At 40.3% G+C, this 24,964-nt stretch overlaps 1 protein-coding gene across 1 annotated transcript in view; it reads left to right on the top strand.

The window, feature by feature from the left end:
* Window positions 1-24,964, top strand: part of LOC128519304 (low-density lipoprotein receptor-related protein 1B-like) — a gene marked incomplete at its 5' end in the record, with an annotated part of 288,531 nt that overhangs the window by 5,222 nt on the left and 258,345 nt on the right. The gene's annotated exons all lie outside the window — the stretch shown is intronic.

Below are 24,964 nucleotides of genomic sequence, written 5' to 3'. Positions count from 1 at the left end.
TGTGTGTGTGTGTGTGTGTGCGCGCACATTTTGTTGATGGAACACCCAGTAGGCTGCTGCATTTCATTGTAAAATGAAAACCGATGATTGCTGTGTAAATGTGCTGGTCCCTGTGTGGCGGCCCTGTAGATGTCAATAAAATCAGACTTATAGAGGGGTTATATAGGGGTTATAGAGGGGGGTATAGAAGGGTTATAGAGGGGTTGTATAGGGGTTATAGAGGGGTTACAGATAGGTTATAGAGGTGTTATAGAAGGGTTATAGAGGGGGTTATAGAGGGGTTGTATAGGAGTTATAGAGGGGGTTATAGAGGGGTTTGAGAGGGGTTACAGATGAGGTTTATAGAGGGGTTGTATAGGAGTTATAGAGGGGGTTATAGAGGGGTTTGAGAGGGGTTACAGATGAGGTTTATAGAGGGGTTGTATAGGAGTTATAGAGGGGGTTATAGAGGGGTTGTATAGGGGTTATAGAGGGGTTACAGATAGGTTATAGAGGTGTTATAGAAGGGTTATAGAGGGGGTTATAGAGGGGTTGTATAGGAGTTATAGAGGGGGTTATAGAGGGGTTTGAGAGGGGTTACAGATGAGGTTTATAGAGGGGTTGTATAGGAGTTATAGAGGGGGTTATAGAGGGGTTTGAGAGGGGTTACAGATGAGGTTTATAGAGGGGTTGTATAGGAGTTATAGAGGGGGTTATAGAGGGGTTGTATAGGGGTTATAGAGGGGTTACAGATAGGTTATAGAGGTGTTATAGAAGGGTTATAGAGGGGGTTATAGAGGGGTTGTATAGGAGTTATAGAGGGGGTTATAGAGGGGTTTGAGAGGGGTTACAGATGAGGTTTATAGAGGGGTTGTATAGGAGTTATAGAGGGGGTTATAGAGGGGTTTGAGAGGGGTTACAGATGAGGTTTATATAGGGGTTGTATAGGGGTTATAGAGGGGTTGTATAGGGGTTATAGAGGGGTTACAGATAGGTTATAGAGGTGTTATAGAAGGGTTATAGAGGGGGTTTATAAAGGGGTTGTATAGGGGTTATAGAGGGGTTATAGAAGGGTTATAGAGGGGATTTAAAGAGGGGTTAAGGGCCAGGGGTAGCTCAGTGGTTAAGGCATTGGACTACGGTTCGGAAGATCCTAGGTTCAAACCCTAAATGTAAATGTTATAGAGGTGTTATAGAAGGGTTCTAGAAGGGTTCTAGAGGGGTTCTAGAGGGGTTCTAGGGGGGTTATAGAGGGGTTGTATAGGGTTTACTCACACATCAATGGGGGCGGAGTAACACAACTGGAGAACAGCGTTATCCACTTCTTCTGTGATTGGCTGTAGAGCCGTAATTATTGTGAAAGCACTAAGTACCTCCCGTCCCGCCCCACTGAGAGAGCTGTGAAGAAGTGTAAGGGTAAACAAGACTAATGTTAAGGTTTATTGATAAACTGGAGAATCAATGTAATAAGAAGATCCCTTTTACTCACCCTTTTAGAAACTGTTATGAAGTCTTACTTTTTTAATGTTTCATTAGTCAGTAATAAAATACCCTCCAGGGTCAAGGGATTAAGTCTCACCTCGGGATCTGTCTGTGTGCGTGGATGTTCTCCCTGTGCATGGTGTGTTCCCCTGGGTAATCCAGTTTCCTCCCTCAGTCCAAAGACATAAAGGTTAGCCTAATTGGTGTTCTCAAAATCTCCACAGTGTGTGTGTGTGTGTGTGTGTGTGTGTGTGTGTGTGTGTAATGGATCAGCACCCCATCCTGGGTGCATTCATGTTCACTGTTTTGTTGCTTAAAAAAAAATGACAAAAACACACATACAGTTTACTTCTAAAGAACTTGCAATAATGCCTCTGTACCGAGTCAGTGAGGCATCTTCTTTCCTTTGTACTGCTGCTTCTGTACTTCACTTCAGCTGTAATGCTCTTATTATGAAATTCTGAAAAAGTAAGAGCACCTGCATTATGAACGTTTGGATCATTATCACAACAGATTTCCGATCATCAGAAGACGAGAGACGAGGCATGACATTTCTTTTCCTCAGCAGTGTTTTAGTCCACATCACTTTCCTCACACAATGAGGTTTATTTGGATCAAGTTCTCGGCTGTTTTGTGACCCTCTGAAAAATTTTGGCCACTTCTCAGAAGTGTTGTTATTCTGCACTGTTGTTCTTCTCCACTGTTTCCTCTGCAACTCTTCTCCATTTCAAATGTTACGGTTATTATTAGTGTCTTAGGTACATTTAAAAAGAAGCTAAAATTTGTATTCGCTCATTTTCCCTTTATCTAAAAATACATAATTACCAGCTTTGTGTTTGTGCGTGCGTGACTTTAGAAACCTTGTCCAGCCCAGTCTCGAAGGAATCCACTTTCTGTTTCGAGGACATGTCAAGCAGGGAAAATTGATGATTAGAGTTGATGATTAAACTTTAAGGACTTCTCCAGCAGGCGCCCAATCAGGAGCAAATTTTAAAAACCTGCACACACTTTATTTAAATTAGCTTCTCCCTGCAATTAACACGGTGCATTTAAATGGAGGCGCTGAATCGTGAAACAAGAACAGACTCGTTATTACAATTCAGACTCGTTAAGCTTGATTGTAATCACAACAGCAGAGGACACACATATCAGTTCTGATGCAGTGACACGTTAATTAGCTTTTTGGGGAAAATATTTTATATTGGTTAATAAATAAAAAAATAAATAAACATTTGTGAGGAAAAAGAAAAAAAAATCTTGTACAAGTTCATCTTAATAATGAATTGTATTTCTACTGTCTCGTGGCTGAAAATAAAACATCCTCATTCACTGAGATCAAGTCGTAGTTGTAAGACCAGCCTGCTTTTTTTCATTTTCTAAAACTTGTTTTAATGAAGCAACAATAACAAAATAATAAACATTTCCGTTTTTAAATAATTTAAACATAAATAATAATACTTACGAATACAATTATGTTTAATTAAAATCCTTAAACTAATGAAATAAATGTAATAAATGCTAATTTAAAGCTAAAAGTTTTTGATGAAGTCTAAATCTTTTTGTGTAGCTTTTATATTTTTTTGTAGCAGATTAAGTCTAACATCATCAAACAGATTCCAATGTTTAAGCGTCTCAACCTGAAAAACCCTCCACCGAATCAGTCATTGTCAGATCCGTCCCTGTCTTTGCGCTCCGGTGCTGAGCAGCAGATGGATGAAATCAGATGTTCCAGGATCTCTTTCCTTTAATACGCTTCCAAGCTAGGTTTTTCTCCAAACCATCCAAAATAAGGAACCTGTTGTTCTACAGTGAAGCAGATATCATCTTAGTAGCCTGAAAGCTTTCCTAAATGCTGCCTGTGCGCTGTAGCTAAGTGTAGTGATAACAACTCCATAACAACATTGTGTGTGTTCAGCACCATGTTAAACTGTTTTGCTGATTAACATTAGTATCATTGCGCGTGTGTAACAGAATGTTAATGCTCTTTGCATGACCTCTTTCTCAGTGGGATTTTGCACCCAGCTGCCAAACAAAACACCACAAACACCAAGCAGATGGTTTAAATCACTGAAGCAAATGCAATCGCAGGCTTCCTGATACAACTGAGAAGCTTTAATGGGGACTTCTGTAGAGACACCAGAGCCAAGCCTACAGTAAAGCACACTCGCAACGCAAAGACCTCTTCTATCAGCTGCAGTCTTTACAGTGTAAGGTAATTTCAAAGATCATCAGTCAGGGGTAAAAATAATAATAATAATAATAATAATAATAATAATAATAATTAGCTAAAGAAAACAGAAAAGCAAATTGTGAAAAAGGCTCGGTGTAAAAATAACGTCGAATTACGTGAGCAGCTGATATTTATCAACCAGAAGTTCATGAATGGACTGAAACACGTTTTTACAGTAATGACAAAATTTCATTTTATGTATTGAATTTAGATTAGTGTAGTATAGTGGGATTACTGTAGAGAAGTGATATAAGTGCAGTGTAATGGAATTAGTGTAGTATAGTAGGATTAGTGTAGAGAAGTGATATAAATAATGTTGATTAGTATAGTATAGTTTAGAATAGCTGGATTAGTGTAGTACAGTTTAATTATTGTACTATAGTAAGATTAGTGTAGTATAGTAGGATTATTGTAGTATATTTTGATAAGTGTATTATAGTGGGATTAGTGTATTATAGTAAGATTAGTGTGGTATAGTAGGATTAGTGTAGAGAAGTGATATAAATCATGTTAATTAGTGTAGTATAGTTCAGAATAGCTGGAGTAGTGTAGTATAGTTTGATTATTGTATTATAGTGGGATTAGTGTATTAAGTGGGATTATTGTATTATAGTGGGATTAGTGTACTATAGTGGGATTAGTGTAGTAGAGTTTGATTATTGCATTATAGTGCGATTAGTGTAGTATATTGGGATAAGTATAGTATAGTTTAATTATTGTATTATAGTGCGATTAGTGTAGTATAGTTTGATTATTGTATTATAGTGGGATTCATTTATTAGAGAGGGAGTATTGTAGTATAGTGAGATTAGTGTAGTATAGTTTAATTATCGTATTATAGTGAGATTAGTGTAGTATAATTAAATTATTGTATTATAGTGGGATTAGTGTATTATAGAGGGATTAGTGTAGTATAATTTAATTATTGTATTATAGTGAGATTAGTGTATTATAGTAGGATTAGTGTAGTATAAGTTGATTATTGTATTACAGAGGCATTAGTGTAGTATAGTGGGATTAGTGTATTATAGAGGGATTATTGTATTATAGTGGGATTAGTGTATTATAGTGGGATTAGTATAATATAGTTTAATTATTTTATTATAGTGGGACTATTGTATTATACAATAAAATATAGTGCGATCATTGAAAGAAAAGGGTGACATGACTAAGAATAAAGTTAATTGTAAATAAAGTTTGAAGGACTATTTAAGAAAATATCTTGTTGTTAGTGCAGATTGCTTTTGTGCTAATGAGCTAATTTTACATTATACAATAGAAAGAGTGTAGAAGGGGAATGATATAGGTGCTCATGGGCAGGGTCAGGAAGGTAAAGGGCACAAACAGGTCATTAAAGAAAAAACTGAAGGACCTTCAGATACTTTACTGGATAATGAAAGAATCTAGTTCAGTGTTTTACTTAAAACGTGTAGGCAAAAAATAAAACCTGTCTCTAAGGAGGCTGGCGTTCTGCTGAAAATTAATCAGCCTCACCTGCTGTGATGCCTCATGCTAACTTTCTGTTTCTTCTCTTTTTATCGCTGCTAAATATGGAAAAGCGTTCCTCGTCATCAACCTGACAGAGCCTCGCGTTATTCTGAAGTTTACTTTCTCACCTGCTGCCCAATTCCACAGACTGCCTGGGCTACCGACATGTACACACATATTTAATACTGATACCGTAATAATACTAAATAAGATTTTATCAGTGTAGAACTCTAAATGAATCGAAATAATGAATGAATAACACACCCTTACACATTTATATGCCAATCACACTGGATGTTTTAGAATGAAACATTGTTATTTACTTTACATCACCCAGTACTTTTGGAGAACCAGATTTTGGTTAAAATCAAAGCTGATATTAAAAGCAGACTGAAAATATGAAAGTATAAAAAAACTTGTCCTTTTTTTGCAGAAGTCTGAGGTGTTGTGTTATCTTCAACAACATAACAGCTGTGGTGATCTGCCAACTCACAACTCATTCTTTTGCCTTAATCATATTTATAGAGCAATGTAACAAACAAAATGTTCTCACTGCTTTTTGTCTGAACTTTTAACACCACACATACTGTATCACAGCTAAGCTTTCACAAATCAAAATGCCGCACAGTTTTAACTCAGGATTTTACACAAGAGATGGTGTGTGAATTAGGCAGTTGTTTGTGTTAATGTGAGTCATTTTTTTTTATTATTAAGCCACAGACTGATTTTGTTTTATGTGAAGAACAAATGTAAAACTAAACTAATTTCCAAGCAGTAAGGACGGTGGAGACACGCACAGACTGAAGGTCATATTTTAAACACAACATATTTTAGACACAACACAGTGTTTAAATTCTATATTTTTTTGAGCAACCTGGAGTTCCTGGTGGTCCTGGTGTTTGTAGTCATTTGTACAGCTACTCCAGTGGATTTAAATCATGTTTTATTTGTCATGTGGACAGAATGTCATTAAGAGGTTGTACAGTGAAATACTTCAATAGAAAAAAATCATCATCAGATAAATGAGGAGGAGGAGAGCGTAAAGAGTGGATGAGAAATTATTCATGAAAAAATTAATACAAACTGTGCAAAATAAATTTGTATGTATGGTACGTACGCTTCATCAGTATGTAAGAAAAGTTAAGATTCTAACTGGAAACACTGGTGTGTGTTCAGTCACAGAATGTGAGGGAGTGTGTGACAGGTAGTGAGATGAGCAGTACTGTAGCTGTGTGCAGATGTAGCATCTGAGTCTCAGTCCTGTATGGACAAGCAGATGAAGCAGCAGAACAAAGTGACATTTACTTTTTTTTTTTTACAATCATCTTAGTTTGCTGATGTTCAGGCAGATGCTGCTGCCATTACAGTACTCTGCTAACACTCTAATATCATCTGTGTAGGCCATCTCATCTCCAACCAGGATATCAAGTCCGAGTGTGTGTGGATGAGCGTTCAGTCCTGACGTGATGAGTTTGGCTGGTATGATGGTGTGGTTGGCAGAGCTGTAGTCGATGAACTCATCATCTGTGTACTGCACACGTCCTTTTCAGAGGTGCAAACAGACAGTTTACAGACAGTTAATAGAAAATAGTGTCCAGACTTAGACATTTTAACACAAGCACTTACGCTTAAAACTGAAAAAATCTGAAATGGAAAATAGAAAATGAAAAAATGCCTTTATGCCATCGGCTGTAACACCATGTGGCGTATAATCAAGAGACAGATATAATAATTTCATCATGACATTGTTGTTGTAACGTTAGATTGTCAGATGGTTGTCTTTTTCACACTGGGGACTTTGACACAGATCCCAAAGTCTGTTACAGTTGAGCTATGTGAACACACCATGTCTGGGCATGGACCAGCGTACAGCGGTCAGAATCAGATATGAAAGCTAACAGGAGTGCTGTTTAGAAGGAGACATCATTAACACCATTAGTCACCTGTATGTATGTGTACAGCATGCGTCTCATCCTCTGTACATAAGACAACCCTACCATCCTCAGACAAAGACTATGCTGGCGACCACAATACCTCCTACTGCAGGTTTTGAAGGATATCTACACATGCCTCACCCCTCCAAGCCCACCAATTGCCCCATTACATCTGTGGTAACTCCCTAACAACTTCCTCAACGCCCAAGCTGCACTCAGAGTGTGTAAAGAAAAGATGAAACGACAATAAAAAGATTAAAAAAGAGAAATTAAAGACGAGGAAAGCACTAACTGACTCAGATCTCCACTCATATCTTAAACAGATTACTGAAGCTGTGTGAAGTCTCCTCCTGTTCTAACCGCTCCTCCATCATCCCAGACACCAAATAACTACAGGCCTGTCTCTCTGACAATTCCCTCGGCAGTTTGTCTGCTGGGTAAACAGGTCAGTGGATGACGCAGTCAGCATCAGCATGGGGCTGCACTGAAGGACCTACATCCCTTTGACTACCTGGGGACATACACACAGCTTTTGCTTGACTGATTCAGTTTGGCTTTTAAGACAATAATCCCAAGAGTCCTCTCCTCCAAACTCTTCCTGACAGGCTGGAAACTGCAGGTGAGGGTGGGCGGAGTTACTTCTAGTATGCAGACAGTCAGCACTGGTGTCCCCCCCCGGGATGTATCCTCTCTCCAGTGCAAATCTCCCTTTATACTAATGACTGCACATCCATGGACCAGCTGTTAAACCCCTGACGTTTGCAGATGACACTACACTCACTGGACCCGCCCATGATGGTGATGAGTCTGCATATCAGCAGGAGGTGTAGCAGCTGGTGCTCTGGTGAACGAGTCAGAACGAGCTGGAGCTGAACACAGTCAATATTGTGGAGATGACTATTGTCTCTAGAAGACACAAATCAACGCTAAATCCCTTTACAGCATCCAACACCCCTGTGTCACCTGTGGAGTCCTTCAGGTTTCTGGGGATTACCATTTCCAAAGACGTGAAGTATGAGACCAACATAAACTCTATCCTCAAATAGGCCCAGCTGGGGATTTACTTTCTGCACCAACTGAGGAAGTGCAGTCTGCCCCAGGAGTTGTTCTACACTGTTCTACACTGCAGTCACTGAATCCTTCCTGTTCTCATCCATCACCGTCTGGTTTGGAGCCACAAAACAGGGCAGAAACAGACTGCAGCAAACAGTAAAAACTGCAGAAAAAATAATAATTGTTGCTTCCCTGCCCACTCTCACCATGATGTGTGCTGTACCAAAACTAGGAAACTACAGACCTCTCACATCCTTGACACAACCTTTATCACCTCCTCTGTCCTGGCAGGCGCTTCAGAACCCTGTACACCGGAACAGGTTCTTTCCTCAGGCAAATACCATCAAAATAAAAAAAAAGACCTTGATTATATGCAGTCCGCAGTATAAAAGTACCAACATGATCTTCTTAAACTCTACCTTACACGTTTGCTTACTTACACATCTTGTACTGTCTTTATTTACTCTTTTTAGTTCCTGAATGTTGTGTGTTTCCTGTGGATAGTTTTCTTGTCTATGAACGAAACGTACAGTGTTGTTATTTATGTCTGGGCTCTTGAGAGTCACAGACAGCTGGACTTACTGTACATTCCCTGTGTGGAGGCTGGGGGAGCGATGATACTCGGGCATGGAATGGTGTGCTTTAGTGTGAGAACAGCCTGAATCTGTAAGCGCCAACTTTCTGTTACCCTTTAAATAAGATATGTAGTGTTCCTTCTGCTCAAGGGTCTGTATAGAGTTCTGAAGATACAGATAGAAATATCACTTATATTTAATACATTGTGTTCCAGCTGTAACAGAACAGAAGACCAGAGTGTGCTGCGTTATCTTTTTAAAGTTCAAGACTGCTGTTTTTTTTTTCCATCACAAGTACCAATGGCAAACAAATAATTTATATCTAATCATCCAGCACGGACAGTGTACAGTCTGTGTCTGTATTTGTGACTGTGCAGTCTCTCATCACAAACCTGTAAAAACACCCCGAATACCTGCGCTGCTGTACTATTCTGACAAACCCCACACCGCTACAGGGCACTGGACTCTGACTGTCAAGGTGTTGATTCTTTTTTACGAAAACCTTCACTAACATATAAATCACTTTTTCTGTAACTTGCCTAAATGTAATTATATTTTGAGTAAATCTATAATGTCATTCCTTAATTATATTACCATTTTTATTGATGTGATTTGCAAAGAGATAAACAAATAGAAAATAAAACATTAGGAAGCCTTAAAATAAACAAAACAAGTCAATAATAATGTAAACAGGTATTTACATGTAATCGCGTACGGTATAAGAAGAAATGAAATAATCATTGAATAGGTCAAACAAGTCGACAATTTTCTTTCTTCTTAAACGTGCTGTGGTTCTGTCACACGATTTGTCAATTGAAGAGCCTGTCTGTTGTTTTTCACACCTCCCACTGAGCTTTAATAGCTGTGACTGCACACATCATCAGCTGCCTGCTTCACTGACACCAAAGATTTATGTTCCTCCACAATCACATTATTCGTCAGGCAATGGCGACTACGTGGTCTCCGAAAAGCTTCTTGGATTCTGATTTTCATTTCTGAGTGATGGATGGTTCCTGAGAACTCAGAGAGGTGTAGTCTGGTGTAACGACAGATGTTTATATACTGATCTTATTTCACCGAGATGTGAGAATGTGTTGCTTCACGTGGATGTAATAGTTACTGGACAATTTGCTTAAGTCACCAACATGGGGCAGCATTTTTTTCAGTCTTGCTGGAAAACATCAGCTACTTTACATTTTTGAATAACTAGCCTTCAATATGGCCGGGGTCAGGACCTATAGGAAGAGCTCCAAGGAAGGAGACCCACTGGACAATCCCACAGAAGAGCTGCTGAAGCTCAGACTGCTAAAACAGTGAACAGTCAAGTTAAGGACTAGCTAGGCCTCTTAGTTAGCTAGTTTAGTTTTTCTGTTAATTTATGTTGTGAATTTCTGTTGCATGTAGCACCTTGGTCCTGGAGGAACGTTGTTTCTTTTCACTGTGTACTAACTGTATATGGTTGAAGTGACAATAAAGCCTACTTGAACTTGAACTTGCTCATGCCGAAACTGACAGAAACACTGTCAATTAAAACTTTTATTGGCCCAGATGTCCAGAACGCATGGCATTTCTACATCTCTACATCTCTCCGTGTGGATCATCTGTGCACCTTGTGTTTCTGCAGTCATGTCTCCTCAGAGCTGAATCATCTTCTCACTTGGAGGCAGACTGAGGTTCACCCCACGGCACATAATCTTTAAACTGAGTGTGAGTGCTGTGTTCTCACCTGCCTGAAGAACCACGCTGAACACACCAGAGTTCTGTATAAACACTCTAAACCATGCGCACCTACTAAACAACATGTTTTGGCCGTGGTCTCGTGAATCGAGGTGTATAACATGAAGTGCTGGGTGATTTTATTCATTAAACTGATTAATCCAAACTTGTGTTTTAATGCAATTTTCAAAATGTTGTCATCAGGATTGTTAAAGTTTCTTTTTTCTGTAATTTTCCCTAATTTAGCGGTGTCCAGTTCCAGGCCACCCCCCCTATTATCGACAGCTTCCAATCAAAAATCATTTTTGTAGTTTATCTACAGTTACAGTTCCCACAGGGCTATTGTTCCTGGAGGTTTTGTTATTTATTTATTTATTTATTATTATTTTTTTTTTTTGTCGTTAGTTGTTTTGCACTGCGATGTTTAAATAAATATAAATATACTGTACATATATGGGTCAGGACTGTGCGGTACAGAGTGACATCAGCTTTTTCAGCAGAACCTCGGCAATATGATAAACTGAACTTTATTTTTATTTAAACCAGCTATACACACACAACTGAACAAAATATATATCAAAAACGGTCACATGGGTAAAGAGACGACACAGATTCATAAGATCACGTTTTTCTCTTTGTTTTTGTCAAAAAAGGACAAAAAAACTAATAATAATAATAATGAATGCGTGTAATTCCTGTAGAAGTAAAATTGACAGAAGTAAAATTGCCTCTGATGAGCTCGGTACAGGACGTAAACGTCTGCCTACAGCCTCTACTGGGCTCGTTATGAATTCTGACGTAGTCGTCGGCGTCGGTATTGTCAGGAGGAAAATTTGGGCTCCGCCCTCCCGACATTAAGACCTCGTTAATGCCTTGGTATCAATTCCTAAGCGCCGTTATCAAGTTATTATTGATTTCATGCCTATATAGGGAGGCCTTATTGATTTCTATCCCCTCCTCACCTCTTCTGCAGCATTCGGCAGAAAAACATCCTCGTATTAAATGTAGATGACAAAATTAGTAATATTTAAAGAAAAACAGTCATGATTAACACGATTAAAAGATATATTACATGGTAAAGTCTGATGCACAGTAAAAATGTTAAATTTAAAGTTTAATTTTAAAAATCTCACACCCTAAACTGCATGGTCCTGAGTTCTGTGTATTTTATCAGAGAATATTACAACACCTGCATCGGGTTTAATTAAACACACACACGCACACAAGTTTTTTCAGGCTTTTTTATCATTCAAATAGTAATCTTCATGCTTTTGTGCTGTTTGTGTCCAGCAGTAAATAATTATTTGACGACGAATGGCTGAAATGTGGTTGTGAAATAAACCTGCTCACATCGCGTGCACTTTCATTTTGTAAAAGACGATATGAACAGCTTGATTTCAGTCATAAAAAGTGGCAGCTTTTTCCAAAGCAGATGAAATGTAACATCAATAATAATACAACAGAAAAACCCCAGACAGGTCACCTGTTTAACCTCTTTAGTTTCACTAAACTGAAATATTCACTCACTAAATAAACACTGCCTTTTGTAAGGTGAAAGAGCGTGCGATGTGAGCAGCTTCATTCCATAGGATTTAATAATTTTTCATAATTGTATAATAAACTCAGATCACAAAAAACAGATACAAAATACAAAAAACATAGCACAGCATAATAAAGTCATTATCATATTGTTAACACCTCTGTTATGGTTCGTAATGGTCAGTAGTGTGGTTTTACTTTCCATTTATGATGGTAGTGTCAATACTGGTCGTGTTTCATTATCATTTATTTAGAACTCAGTAGAACATCATTAAATTGCTTATTAAAACGTTATGTTGATAACATGTCCTTACTACTGATATTGCTTGTGTGAATATGCGCTGTTTTCATTTCCTTATGAGTTTGTTTCGAATAACGGCTTGATGTGGGGTGGCAACACTTGAAAAATTCACAGAACTGGTAGAGACTGCAAGGACTTTTAAATCTGGAGACAGCGGGACAAATTGGGCTCAGTGGAATATAGGCCTTATGATAACATTATTCCACATAACATATCAGAACGATATGACTAAGGCCCTGCCCTCATCAACACACACCGGCAGGACTTTTGAATAAGCAGGTTTGAGTTTTTTTTGGGATTTTCCCAGATTTTCTCCCTAATTTAGTCGTGTCCAATTCCTCCCCGTCACTAGGGGGCTCCACATTAAGGCTACTTCTACCATACAGCCGGGAGGGCCAAAGACTATTTCGTGTTTCCTCCGAACCACGTGACGCCAGCCGACCACATCTTTTTGAACTGCTCGCTCAACCACCATTGGGGGCGGAGTCACACACTTAGAGGACAGTGCTATCCGCTTCTTCCACTTATGCGAGCTCACATTGTTTCACAGAGCTCCCTGATTGTAGAGCTGTGATTAATGTGGGAGCACTAAGTACCTCTCATCCCTCCCCTCTGAGAAGGCTCGGCCAATCAGCTCCCTCCAGAACTCAAGCTGCGAGGTTACAGCATCACCTGTGAATCAAACTCGCAATCTCCAAATGATAGGGCGAGCACTTTACCACTGCGCCACTCGGAGGCCCAGGTTTGAGTTTTAATCCTGTTTGTCCCACCCCCTTTTAAAGAAGAACCTGTTTACCATCTCTGCAGAGCGTTTATTAGTACTGCTCCTCAGTACACCGCTCTCGCTGTAGCACGATAAACACAGAGAGCAAGAGCGCGAGACAGAACTGTGCGCTAACAGTTAATTGATCACGGATAGCATTGTTCTTTGGGACAGATTTTTAAGATGTGTGTGCAGATACACTCGGGGTGTTCCACTACTGTACAGTGTATGTGTGGGAAACACTGCATAATGAAATGCTGTAATAGCGTTAAGCACCACCGGCTCTCAGTGCTGGTCCTGGAGGAAACGCTGTAGCACACGCTTTACTGTTTGTCCTGCTCATTACACTCACTTCGATTCAGAGAAGGCCGTTAATTAGCTGATTGGTTAAGTCCGGTGTACAGGGAGCTGAGAGAACACTGACGAGTGCAGAGTAGGAGATCTACAGGAGCAGGGTTTAAAGCACTGACCTAGAAATACACTGTAACACCAGGAGCTAGGAGAACTGAGAGAGCTTAGACAACATACGATGTTTAAAAAGCAATAATAATATTAATAATAATAATAACACAAGAGAAAAAAAGCTAAGAATTATTTACCAATGTCCATTTTGATAAATAAAAAAAAAATTATGCATACTTTGTATATTGTTTTAATTGCAAAAAAACTGAAGAACTAATTGACAATCTTTCATTAAAAAACCAATGCACTGCGCTTTATCTCCCAGCGCTAGCGACAGGACGAATGTCAGGTTTGTCTTTTTAATTTCGAGGTTTGAATGCAGGTCTGAAAGGGTTGACATTCCACAAGAGTAAATAAATAAATAAATAAATAAATAAATAAACTAACTTGACTGGAGAGCCAGTGGGCACTAAAAAGCTGTTGCACGAGTGTGAAATTGCGCGGTGCACGATTAGGACGCTGCACTGTCCAGCTGGCAGGACGATTATACTTACGATGCTGGGAGGGGACTCGAGCATGTCGCTTAATTAGATACTTAATTGTCACTGGGTTATTTTTACAAGACAATACATGAGTTAAAAGTGAGAGACGGCTCGTAATTGGGAGTTGCTAGGCAGCCGATTTGCATTAGACTCTCCACAATACGGATTTGTGCAGCTGTCTCGCACCGCTCCCAGAGGACGAAGTGAAACCTGTCAGTGTGAAGAACCGAACTGACAACACACATCACTTATTATCATCATAAATCAGAAAATAATCACTTCTCGTGGTGTCGGAGTTCACGACCGGACTGGGGAAATTAATTCTCTGGATTATTAGAGAGCTAAAGAAAAACAATCTAAAAAAAAAGAAAGGAAGAGAATAATAGAGTTTGGTAAAGTAATGAATTCCAGCCAGCAGCTCCTCATGGTTAGAGTGTGTAGAGCAGCTGGCTTGTTAGTAAACTCGGCTTTACTACATATTTGTGTCAGCGTTTTTCTGCAGTGAGACGCGTCAGAATGGCGTGCTGTGAAACATCTACTCTTCTCCAATTTATATCCAACTCTCTTAATTGGAAATTTTGACACAAAATGCTCAATTAATAAGGTTTCAGATACTGAGTTTTTACTTCTAACATCCACATGAAATTAAAAACCCAATATCATGAAACCTTGAATTATTAACTGCAAGGAACATTAAAGCAATCAGAATATTAGAGCTTCGGAGAAGAAACAAAAAAAAAGACATGTCTCATTTTTAAACACTTCTCCTGTTCCTTTAATTCAGATAATCAGTCGCTTTGTCTTCTTTTGTTTTTATTGGAATGTAATTTGTCTGTTAATTATTTAAGCAAAATAAAGCATTTAAAGGTAAAGGAACTGACACGCTCCTGAAGTGTGAGAGGAGCTTCTGCACACACAGCTGAATTGTGAGGTTGACCGATATAAACGGGTACAGAGAGTGAAAAGACTGAGATGATTTTCTATTTTCAACAAGAATCTGTTGTTCAATTTACCTCAAACACATAACGAGACTCTCAGCCGTGTGTTAATCAGCGTCAGCTCGTTAGTACGCACTTTAATCGTGAATCTCAGGGCTTACTGAAGCGCGGCGTGTCGAGAGCTGACACCAAACGCTGTTAAAATTCCCGAGTACACGAGCACAGGTGCGTCTCCAGGTCCAGAGAGAGCGTCCAGAGACAGCAGAGGAGATGTTCTGATATTTTTACACATGCTCTGTATGAGAAAAGTGGGACGGACCTTGCTTCACTCGCTGCTCCTCTCGAGACCTTTAGTAAATAAGGAGACGGCAGAGAGAGAGACCGCGGGGGGATCCGAGGGAGAAAGAGGAAATGAGGGACTTATTAAAGCCCAGCCGTCTCCCTCTGATACCTCATTAAGATCAGAATCAATACGGTAGAGCGAGTACTTGACTTTTCTCTCTCCTGCGGTTTTGCAGAAAGGCCACGGATGAAAAGGAGCTGCTGCTTTTCCTCCTGCGTGTTGAACTCTATTCACTAGTGCATTCAGTCCGAGTGAAGGTAACCTGGATCTCGTCTTTGACTGTTCTCCTCTGACTGACTGTATGGATGAGTTTTTTTTTTCCCTACATGTTAATGATGTCTTCAGTGATGATGCTGATTTTAAAATATATTAAAATTAGATTGGACCTGTCGTGTATCTGAGTTAATCAGCAGCCCGAGCTCATCTTCACTCCTTACGTTCCTCAAGATAAATGAATGAATGGATGAGTGTTGGGACATCGGGGTGTTTTTGGACTGTGCAGAAAAGACACACACACACACACACACAGTATTTTTCATCTGCCTGCTTCACATTAGGTTTTGTGTTTTTCCTCTGAATGGAGATTTTTCACAGAAGCATCAGTTTACGCTCCATCTTCAGCTTTTAGTGGAGGTTCTTCTACAGACTTGTGATTTACCGTGTATATTAAATTTGATGATCCATTAAAGAGTCACTTAAACGTGTAACAAACAGAACCACAGAGAGGTTTTGATTTGGCTGGTGGTGGTTACTGAAACCTACATATAGTAACCGGTGTGAACCAAAACCAAATCCGGGTGGCACTTACTTCGGTGGCACCGCGTGTGAAAAATAATTTCCCGTCTAAGTCCAGCTAGTATTTGTGGTGATGCGAGTGTGCATGTTGTATTCACATCCGACTTAAACTCGCAACTATGGAAATGGGAGCATCCGCGTTACTGCAGCGTGTGCATCCAGTCGTTACACTCTGTCTGACGGCAGTAGATAGCGTTAGCTTGCTAAGCTAAACACGTTTCAAATTCAAATTTCAAATTTTATTTGTCACGTACACAGTCATACACAGTACAATATGCAGTGAAATGCTATTTCGACTACCAGTGACCTTAAAATAAAAACTTAAACATAAGAATAAATATAAATAAAAGGTAATACGGTAGAAAATAAAGTTAACTGGTAAAATATACTGTACAAGTAAAAATAAAGATATATTGCAGTAAAAGAAATATTGCAGAAAAATGAAATTAACTAGTAAAAGTAAAATTATACTGTGCTACCTAAAATAAAATAAGAATAAAAATATACTGTACAAATAAAAACAAAATATATATAATATAGAAATATGAAAGAAGAAAATAGAAATTTGTCCATAAGTAATTAAAAAAATGGCTGAGGTGTGCAAATATGCATAAAGTGACTGTCTTCTTAAAGTGTCTTATTATTAAAGTGATTTGTGCAGTGGTCCATAATGAATGTATAAGTATATAGTGCAAAAATTGTGCATGAATGTGTCCATACTGTCCATAAATGCCCACTGTTAGATGTAAAAGAGATAATATTAGTGCTGTATTGTGTTGTGGTTGAGAGACCTTATGGCCTGCGGGAAGAAGCTCCTCCTCAGTCTCTCTGTATTGGTCTTCAGGGAGCGGAATCGCTTCCCAGACCGCAACAGAGAAAACAGTCCATTGTTGGGATGGCTGAGGTCCTTCACCATTTTCCTGGCCTTGGTCCAGCACCGTTTTCTGTAGATCGAGTGCAGGTCAGGGAGCTCGGTGCGGATGATTCGTTCAGCTGAACGCACCACCCTCTGTAGAGCTCGTCTGTCCTGCATGGTGCTGTTTCCGAACCAGGTTGTGATGTTTCCCGTCAGGACGCTCTCTGTGGTGCAGGAGTAGAAAAATTTCTTAGCACCTTGGAGGGCAGTCTAAAGTCTCTCAAGCGTCTGAGGTAGTAGAGACGCTGCCGGGCCTTTTTCACCACGGTGTTGATGTGACAGGACCATGACAGGTCCTGTGTGATGTGAACACCGAGGTATCGAAAGCTGTCCACTCTCTCCACTGGGCTGCTTTTGATGACGGGGGTCTGGTAGTTCCGCTCCTGCTTTGTACAAAAGTCCACAATCAGCTCCTTTGTCTTGCTGACGTTCAGGAGGAGGTTGTTCCTCTGGCACCATTTCTCCAGATTTTCTATCTCCTCTAGGTAGGCCGACTCATCGTTGTTGGCGATCAGGCCCACCACGACAGTGTCGTCAGCAAACTTGATGACGATGGTGGAGTTGGTAGTCGCCACGTAGTCGTGGGTGTACAAAGAGTACAGCAGGGGGCTCAGAACACAACCCTGGGGTGCTCTAGTGCTGAGAGTGAGGGAGGCTGAGACATGACCGCCCATCCTTACTGCCTGTGGTCTGCCAGTTAGGAAGTTGGAGATCCACTGGCACATAGATAGAGTCCCAGGTGCTCCAGCTTGGTGGTGAGTGTGGAGGGAATTATGGTATTAAATGCGGAGCTGTAGTCGATGAAGAGCATTTTCACATAATTTCCTTTCCTAGCGTCCAGGTGAGTGAGTGATGTGTGGAGGAGGTGAGAGATGGCATCATCAGTAGAACGGTAGGGGCGGTATGCAAACTGTAGTGGGTCGAGTGTGTCTGGTAGTGAAGAAATTATGAAGTCTCTGACCAGGCGGTCAAAGCACTTTATCACTACTGGAGTGAGAGCTACAGGGCGATTAAGAGAAGCAGGATGAGGTTTTTTCAGGACAGGAACAATGATGGACTCTTTGAAGCATGTGGGGATCACCGACTGAGATAAAGAGATGTTGAATATCTCAGTGAACACAGGTGCTAGCTGGTCTGCGCAGGCTCTGAGGATACGACCTGAGATGCCGTCTGGTCCTGCTGCTTTCCTGCTGTTCACTCTCTTGAAGGCTCTCCTCACGTCATGCTCGGTGATGATGAACGCGCTTCCGGTGCTGGCAGTGTCTTCCTGTCTGCAGCCGTTAGCGCCGCTAGCATTAGCATCGCTAGCGTCTTTAGCTGCAGCCTCGAAGCGAGCATAAAAAGTGTTCAGCTCGTCTGCCAGAGTCACGTCCGCGTTCGTCATACCGGATGTTGGTGCTTTATAATCCGTTATTGTCCTTAATCCCTGCCAAAGGCTCCTAGAGTCACTCTGTTGGAGTTGTGACTCTAGTTTTCTCCCGTAGTGCTGCTTCGCCTCTTTTACCGCCTTCCGGATGCTGTATGACGCAGCCTTGTACGGTTCCATGTCCCCCGACGCGAGTCCCGTGTTGTAGGCAGCGGTGCGAGATCTCAGAGCGTCGCGGATGGTTTTATCCACCCACGGCTTCTGGTTGGGAAACGTTTTAATAGTCTTTTTTTCCACTGTATCATCCGCTAGTTTCCCAATGAATCCCACAACCGCTTCCGTAAACACGCTGATGTCATCATCGGAGCTGTTTCTGAACATTTCCCAGTCTGCGTCATCGAGTGCGTCCTGTAACGCGGCCACCGATTGGTCCGCCAGCGCGCGACCTCCCTCTGAACCGGAACTTCCTGTTTCAGCCTTTGTTTGTATTTTGGCATGAGGAAGATGGCGGCGTGGTCGAATTTAAAATTAAAACCCTAAAACTTAAAAAGCTAAAGCTTAAAAAGGTTTAAATTAAAACTCTAAAGCTAAATGTTGAAACCTTAAGTATGAAAACCCAGAAGACCCTCTGAGAACTGCATTTATGTCTATACTGGACTCGGTAGGAGTAAATCAGTGTGTAGTAGGACCCACTCATAAAGCAGGTCACACTTTAGATATAAGAATATTATTGGGATTAAGTATAAGAAATTTATTCACAATACCACTATCTGAAGTTATCTCAGATCACTATCTTGTCTCAATTCAAGTGTGTCACAATAATAATGTACACACAGCGCCGCGCTACCGTATGAAACGTACATTCACATCAACTACCAAACAGAGTTTTATCAGTAATCTCCCAGAGTTCCCAACTTCGATTAGATCACCGTCTGACCCCACAGAACTCGATCAGGCGACTGAATATTTAGAGTCGACATTTCGCTATACCTTAGATAATGTAGCTCCAGTCAAAAGAAAAATTATTAGAGATAAGAAACTTGCTCCCTGGTATAACGATCACACGCGCACTTTAAAACAGACCGCTCGGAAATTAGAACGTAAATGGCGTCAAACTAAATTACTAGTATTTCAAATAGCATGGAAGGAGAGCATCCTGAACTATAGAAAAGCTCTTAGTGTAGCTAGATCAACATATCTCTCCACTCTTATAGAAAATAACAAAAATAATCCTAGATTCTTATTTAATGCTGTAGCCAAATTAACCAGAAATAAGACCACTGCAGAAATCTCCACAACAACATCATGCAATAGTGAGGACTTCATGAACTTTTTTAATAATAAAATTTTAAATATTAGGCATAAAATTGAGGTTTTGAAACCGAACAATGTAATTGATGCAGATGTTAATCTAGCCATGTCAGATCAGAACCTAGAATACTTTACTCCCCTTGAAGAGAATGAACTAATTTCACTCATCTCTTCTTCAAATTCATCAACCTGTATATTAGATCCTGTACCGACACATTTTCTTAAACAGATAGTACCAGCAATAATAGAACCCCTGTTGAGAATAATTAATTCTTCACTCAGCATTGGATATGTTCCAAAATCTTTTAAATTAGCAGTTATCAAACCAATAATTAAGAAACCTGACCTCGACCCCTGTCAGCTGTCCAGTTACAGACCAATATCAAACCTCCCTTTTATCTCTAAGATCCTGGAAAAGATAGTAGCGGAGCAGCTATGCTCATATATACATAGAAATGGCATACATGAACTGTATCAGTCAGGATTTAGGCCTCATCACAGTACAGAGACAGCGCTCGTTAAAGTAGTAAATGACATTCTATTGGCCTCTGATCAGGGTTGTGTAACTATGCTTGTATTACTTGACCTCAGTGCAGCTTTTGACACCGTTTATCACGCTATTCTTCTTCACAGATTAGAAAATGTAGTGGGAATTAAGGGTACAACCCTCTCCTGGCTCAGATCCTATCTGACCCATCGTTATCAGTATGTAGACTTAAATGGTGATTATTCTGCATGTTCTCTGGTGGAGTTTGGCGTTCCGCAGGGTTCAGTTTTAGGTCCACTGCTTTTTTCCCTTTACATGCTTCCTCTGGGCAACATAATCCGTAAGCATGGTATTAGTTTTCATTGTTATGCTGACGATACACAGTTATATGTCTCAGCAAAACCTGATGAGAAAAAACAGCTTACTAAAATTGAGCAATGTGTGCAGGACATAAGAAATTGGATGCTAATTAACTTCCTTCTGCTAAATCCGGATAAGACAGAAGTTCTAGTCATAGGACCGCATACAGCTAGGAGTAAAATTTTAGATCACACCGTAACTTTAGATGGCCTTTCTGTTCCATCAAATGCAACAGTGAAAGACCTTGGTGTGATTATTGATTCCAGCCTTTCATTTGAAGCACATGTAGATAATATTACCAGGATAGCATTCTTTCACCTCAGAAATATTGCCAGAATAAGAAATTTATTGTCGCTAAACGACGCAGAAAAACTAGTTCATGCTTTTATCACCTCTAGGTTGGACTATTGTAATGCCTTACTGTCTGGTTGTTCAGCTAGATGCATAAATAAGCTTCAGCTAGTCCAGAATGCAGCAGCGAGAGTCCTCACCAGAACCAGAAGATATGAGCACATCACCCCTATCTTATCTTCACTCCATTGGCTCCCTGTGAAATTTCGCATTGATTTTAAAATACTACTTTTGACATATAAAGCATTAAATGGTCTCGCGCCGCAGTACCTGAGCGAACTGCTAGTGTCTTACGATCCACCACGCCTACTTCGATCAAAGGATACAGGCTGCTTGTCAGTACCGCGTATTATGAAAAATACAGCTGGGGGCAGAGCTTTTTCTTACAAAGCCCCAAAGTTATGGAATAGTCTTCCAAATAGTGTTCGGGACTCAGACACAGTCTCAGTGTTTAAGTCCAGGCTAAAAACCTATTTATTTAGCCAAGCGTTTTTATAAATAGATTTGCCATAGGTAAAGGAGCAGATCTGGGGGACTCATGGACGTAGAGTATTATGGTGAACTGGTATGTTTGGATGCTGTCTTCCTCACTCTCATTGATCACTCAGGTTTGCTGACGGTGAGGTGATTGTTTGCTTTACATCTCAGTTCCCCCTCATGTTTGTGTTTCCTTCTGGCTCTCCCTTTTAGTTATGCTGTCATAGTTAGTCCTGCCGGAGTCTCTGCTTGCACTCTACAGTTAATATGCATTCACATTATACATTGTGTGACCAGACCTAACTGCCATCTCTCCTCTTCTTCTCTTTCCCCCCCTCTTTCTTTTTCCTCTCTCCTCCTGTCCCCCCCTTTCACTCTTTCTCTCTCTCTCTGTCGAGCTACACATGTCGTTCCTGAGCTGCCAGTGATCCAGACTCCCTCTGCCCTCCGGACCTGTCTGACCCATCCGGGGGCCCCGCTTCTGGCTGAAGATCTCGTCACATGGATGCCCCGTGTGTCTCTCTGGGATGCGTCTGGTGTCTGGGAATGATTCTCTCTACCTAGAAAATGGTTCTGGCCTTGACTGGTGTTGGCAACTGTTTCTCTGGGGACTTGACAGTTCGATAGTTCATGACTGGAACTTCTTACAAGTCTACCTGGGTCTTCAATAACTACCTGGACTCCATATTAACATCAATTAACATCAGCTATTATAGCTGAACTGCCTCCCACCCTACACACTGTATAAATGCAGATCATTTACTGCTTTCTGTTTCACCCAAATGAGGATGGGTTCCCTGTTGAGTCTGGTTCCTCTCAAGGTTTCTTCCTATTACCATCTCAGGGAGTTTTTCCTTGCCACTGTCGCCCTCGGCTTGCTCACCAGGGACAAACTGACCATTTTGATTCATACAAATTCACATTTCATACAAACTTAAATAATTCTTTTGACTATGTAAAGCTGCTTTGCGGCAATGAAAATTGCTAAAAGCGCTATACAAATAAAATTGAATTGAATTGAATTGAATTGAAAAGTATCAGTTTAGGCACAGGTACCATTTTAAAAGTACTGATTTGGCACCGGTATTCAATTCAATTCAATTCCATTTTTCTTTATATAGCGCTTTTAACAATGGTCATTGTCTCAAAGCAGCTTCACAAAAAATGTAAGAATTTTTTTTTTTTTTTTTTTGAAAAGAAAAAAAAAGGTATCATCATAAAAACCTATATGCTACCCGACCGTACTGATCTGTGTGTGGATGTTCTACAAAACACTTCTGTACACTCTTCTGTATGAGCACACCTGATAAACTATAAATATATAGACATAAATATAAACCCAGGCCCAGCAGCCGGTATTAATCCGTCTCGGGTTTAACTTGGACAGATCTTCGCTTGGGTCACTGAGTGTTATAGATGTGTCATGTACCCGTGAGCATGGCCTGATTTCAGGCTCTGTCAGGTGACTGATGTTAGGAGACTAACGCTGGGTGTTAGGACATGATGGCTGCATGTCTAGGGCTTTATTTACAAATCAATAAGTACACAGACATGCAAGAGGTAAACACACTCTCGTAGTTTGTGTGCAGTAGAAATGGCTGGCTTTATTATAACTAGTGTTAGTTTAATTCCTCTAAGACTGGACTGGAAAATTCCAAAGATTCCTCCAAAGATACAGTAAGACAGTTGGTCAGTCTGAGTGTTGACTGTCCCAGAGACACATACCCAGGGAGCCTGGAATCCTGTCTGTCCCTGGGCCAGGTGTTGCTCTTAATGGTGTTGTAGTCAAAACCACCTGACTTAAGTCAAAGTCATGACCAATTTAATTCTGTCCTATTCTGTTTTATTTATATACCACTTTTACTGAGATCTGATCTGATCGCTTCACATTCCACACAATAATAAGGGTGTGAGGGCGCTTTCACACTAATCACCATCCATTTGTACCGCGCACAGAAACGATGACTCAGCTCATTGGACCGAACTTTCACGCTGTATGTCCTGGGCTAAACTCAACAAAAGGTCAGTTATTTTGAGTTGTTTGCCAAAACGCACCTGATGGATTTTGATTTACTGCTTCTAGGAAATTTATACGATCGTCACCAAACCGGTGCTTGGGCCCGTCATCGTTGCAACTACAGTATATTTGTTATTATTCTCTGTACTCAGGTACACTTGTGGATTTTTACTCTTATTTAATTATCTAATATAACAACTTTTCTTTGTACCTACTTTTTAAATGCTGATAAATTATTAATGTTCAAAGAGTTTACATTTTACTACACAACAATTACCTTGTTATCTCTTACCTGGAAGTTGGCTTTTCCTTCTGTACTCACTGTCTTGGATTGTGTGTGTTTGTGTGTGTGTGTGTGTAGGGGAGGGTAGAGACGGGTGACAGGAATACACATTTTAAATGAAGAATGAATTCAATTATCAGTTCAATTTTAAAGCAGGGAGATTTGAGTCCAATCACAGTAACAATGTTAATAAATAAATCAGACCGCGTTTAGGTGAGGAGTATGAGACTGGTCTGGAGTAAGAGACTGGTCTGGATATGAGACTGGTCTGGAATAAGAGACTGGTCTGGAGTAAGAGACTGGTCTGGACTAAGAGACTGGTCTGGATATGAGACTGGTCTGGAGTAAGAGACTGGTCTGGATATGAGACTGGTCTGGAATAAGAGACTGGTCTGGAGTAAGAGACTGGTCTGGACTAAGAGACTGGTCTGGATATGAGACTGGTCTGGAGTAAGAGACTGGTCTGGAGTAAGAGACTGGTCTGGAGTATGAGACTGGTCTGGGGTAAGAGACTGGTCTGGACTAAGAGACTGGTCTGGATATGAGACTGGTCTGGACTAAGAGACTGGTCTGGTTATGAGACTGGTTTGGAGTAAGAGACTGGTCTGAAGTAAGAGACTGGTCTGGAGTAAGAGACTGGTCTGGAGTAAGAGACTGGTCTGGAGTCTGGGCCTGATCTGGAGTTTACACTTATAAGCATGTATTAAAAAATGTACAGCGCCATCTGTTGAATTTTAAGATTTAGATTTTTTATGATATAAGGGCGTTTTCCATTTTATTTTGTGTATCCTCTGTATCTTATCTTCTCCTCCTGAAGGGCCGATTGTGAATAAACAAAGCCTTTATGTTCCCTCAGGCTCGGCCAGATACACCTGTGAAAACCCCTTTAAAATTCATTCTGTACTTTTTACATAACGTGTGCACAAAAAAGTTTAAAATCACCTTGATGTGTTCCGTTACTTATCTCATAATTTTTTTTACCACTATCCAATGTACAGATACGCCCACTCTACAGTTTTATTATATATACAGTATGTGTGTGTGTGTGTGTGTGTGTAATATTGATTGATACACACTGACATTTCATACACATTTCTATAATATTATTTTGATTGTGTTAAGCTGCTCTGCCACACTGATCGTTGTTAAAAGCTCTACACACATAAAACTGGATTGAATGGAGAAAGGTGAGTCACAGAGTCTCAGCTCCAGGTGAACCTTCTGCTGGACAGTAACGAGGCTCCGCCCACAAGCAATCACAATAAGAAGAGCATACACACACCTGTTTATTTCTCTCTGGACTTCTTCCTCACATC

This window comes from Clarias gariepinus, chromosome 3, assembly GCF_024256425.1.
Source record: "Clarias gariepinus isolate MV-2021 ecotype Netherlands chromosome 3, CGAR_prim_01v2, whole genome shotgun sequence".
NCBI classification, from domain to species: Eukaryota; Metazoa; Chordata; class Actinopteri; order Siluriformes; family Clariidae; genus Clarias; species Clarias gariepinus.
The sequence above is the reverse complement of the archived record's forward strand: the minus strand, read 5'-3'. Positions and strand labels throughout refer to the sequence as shown.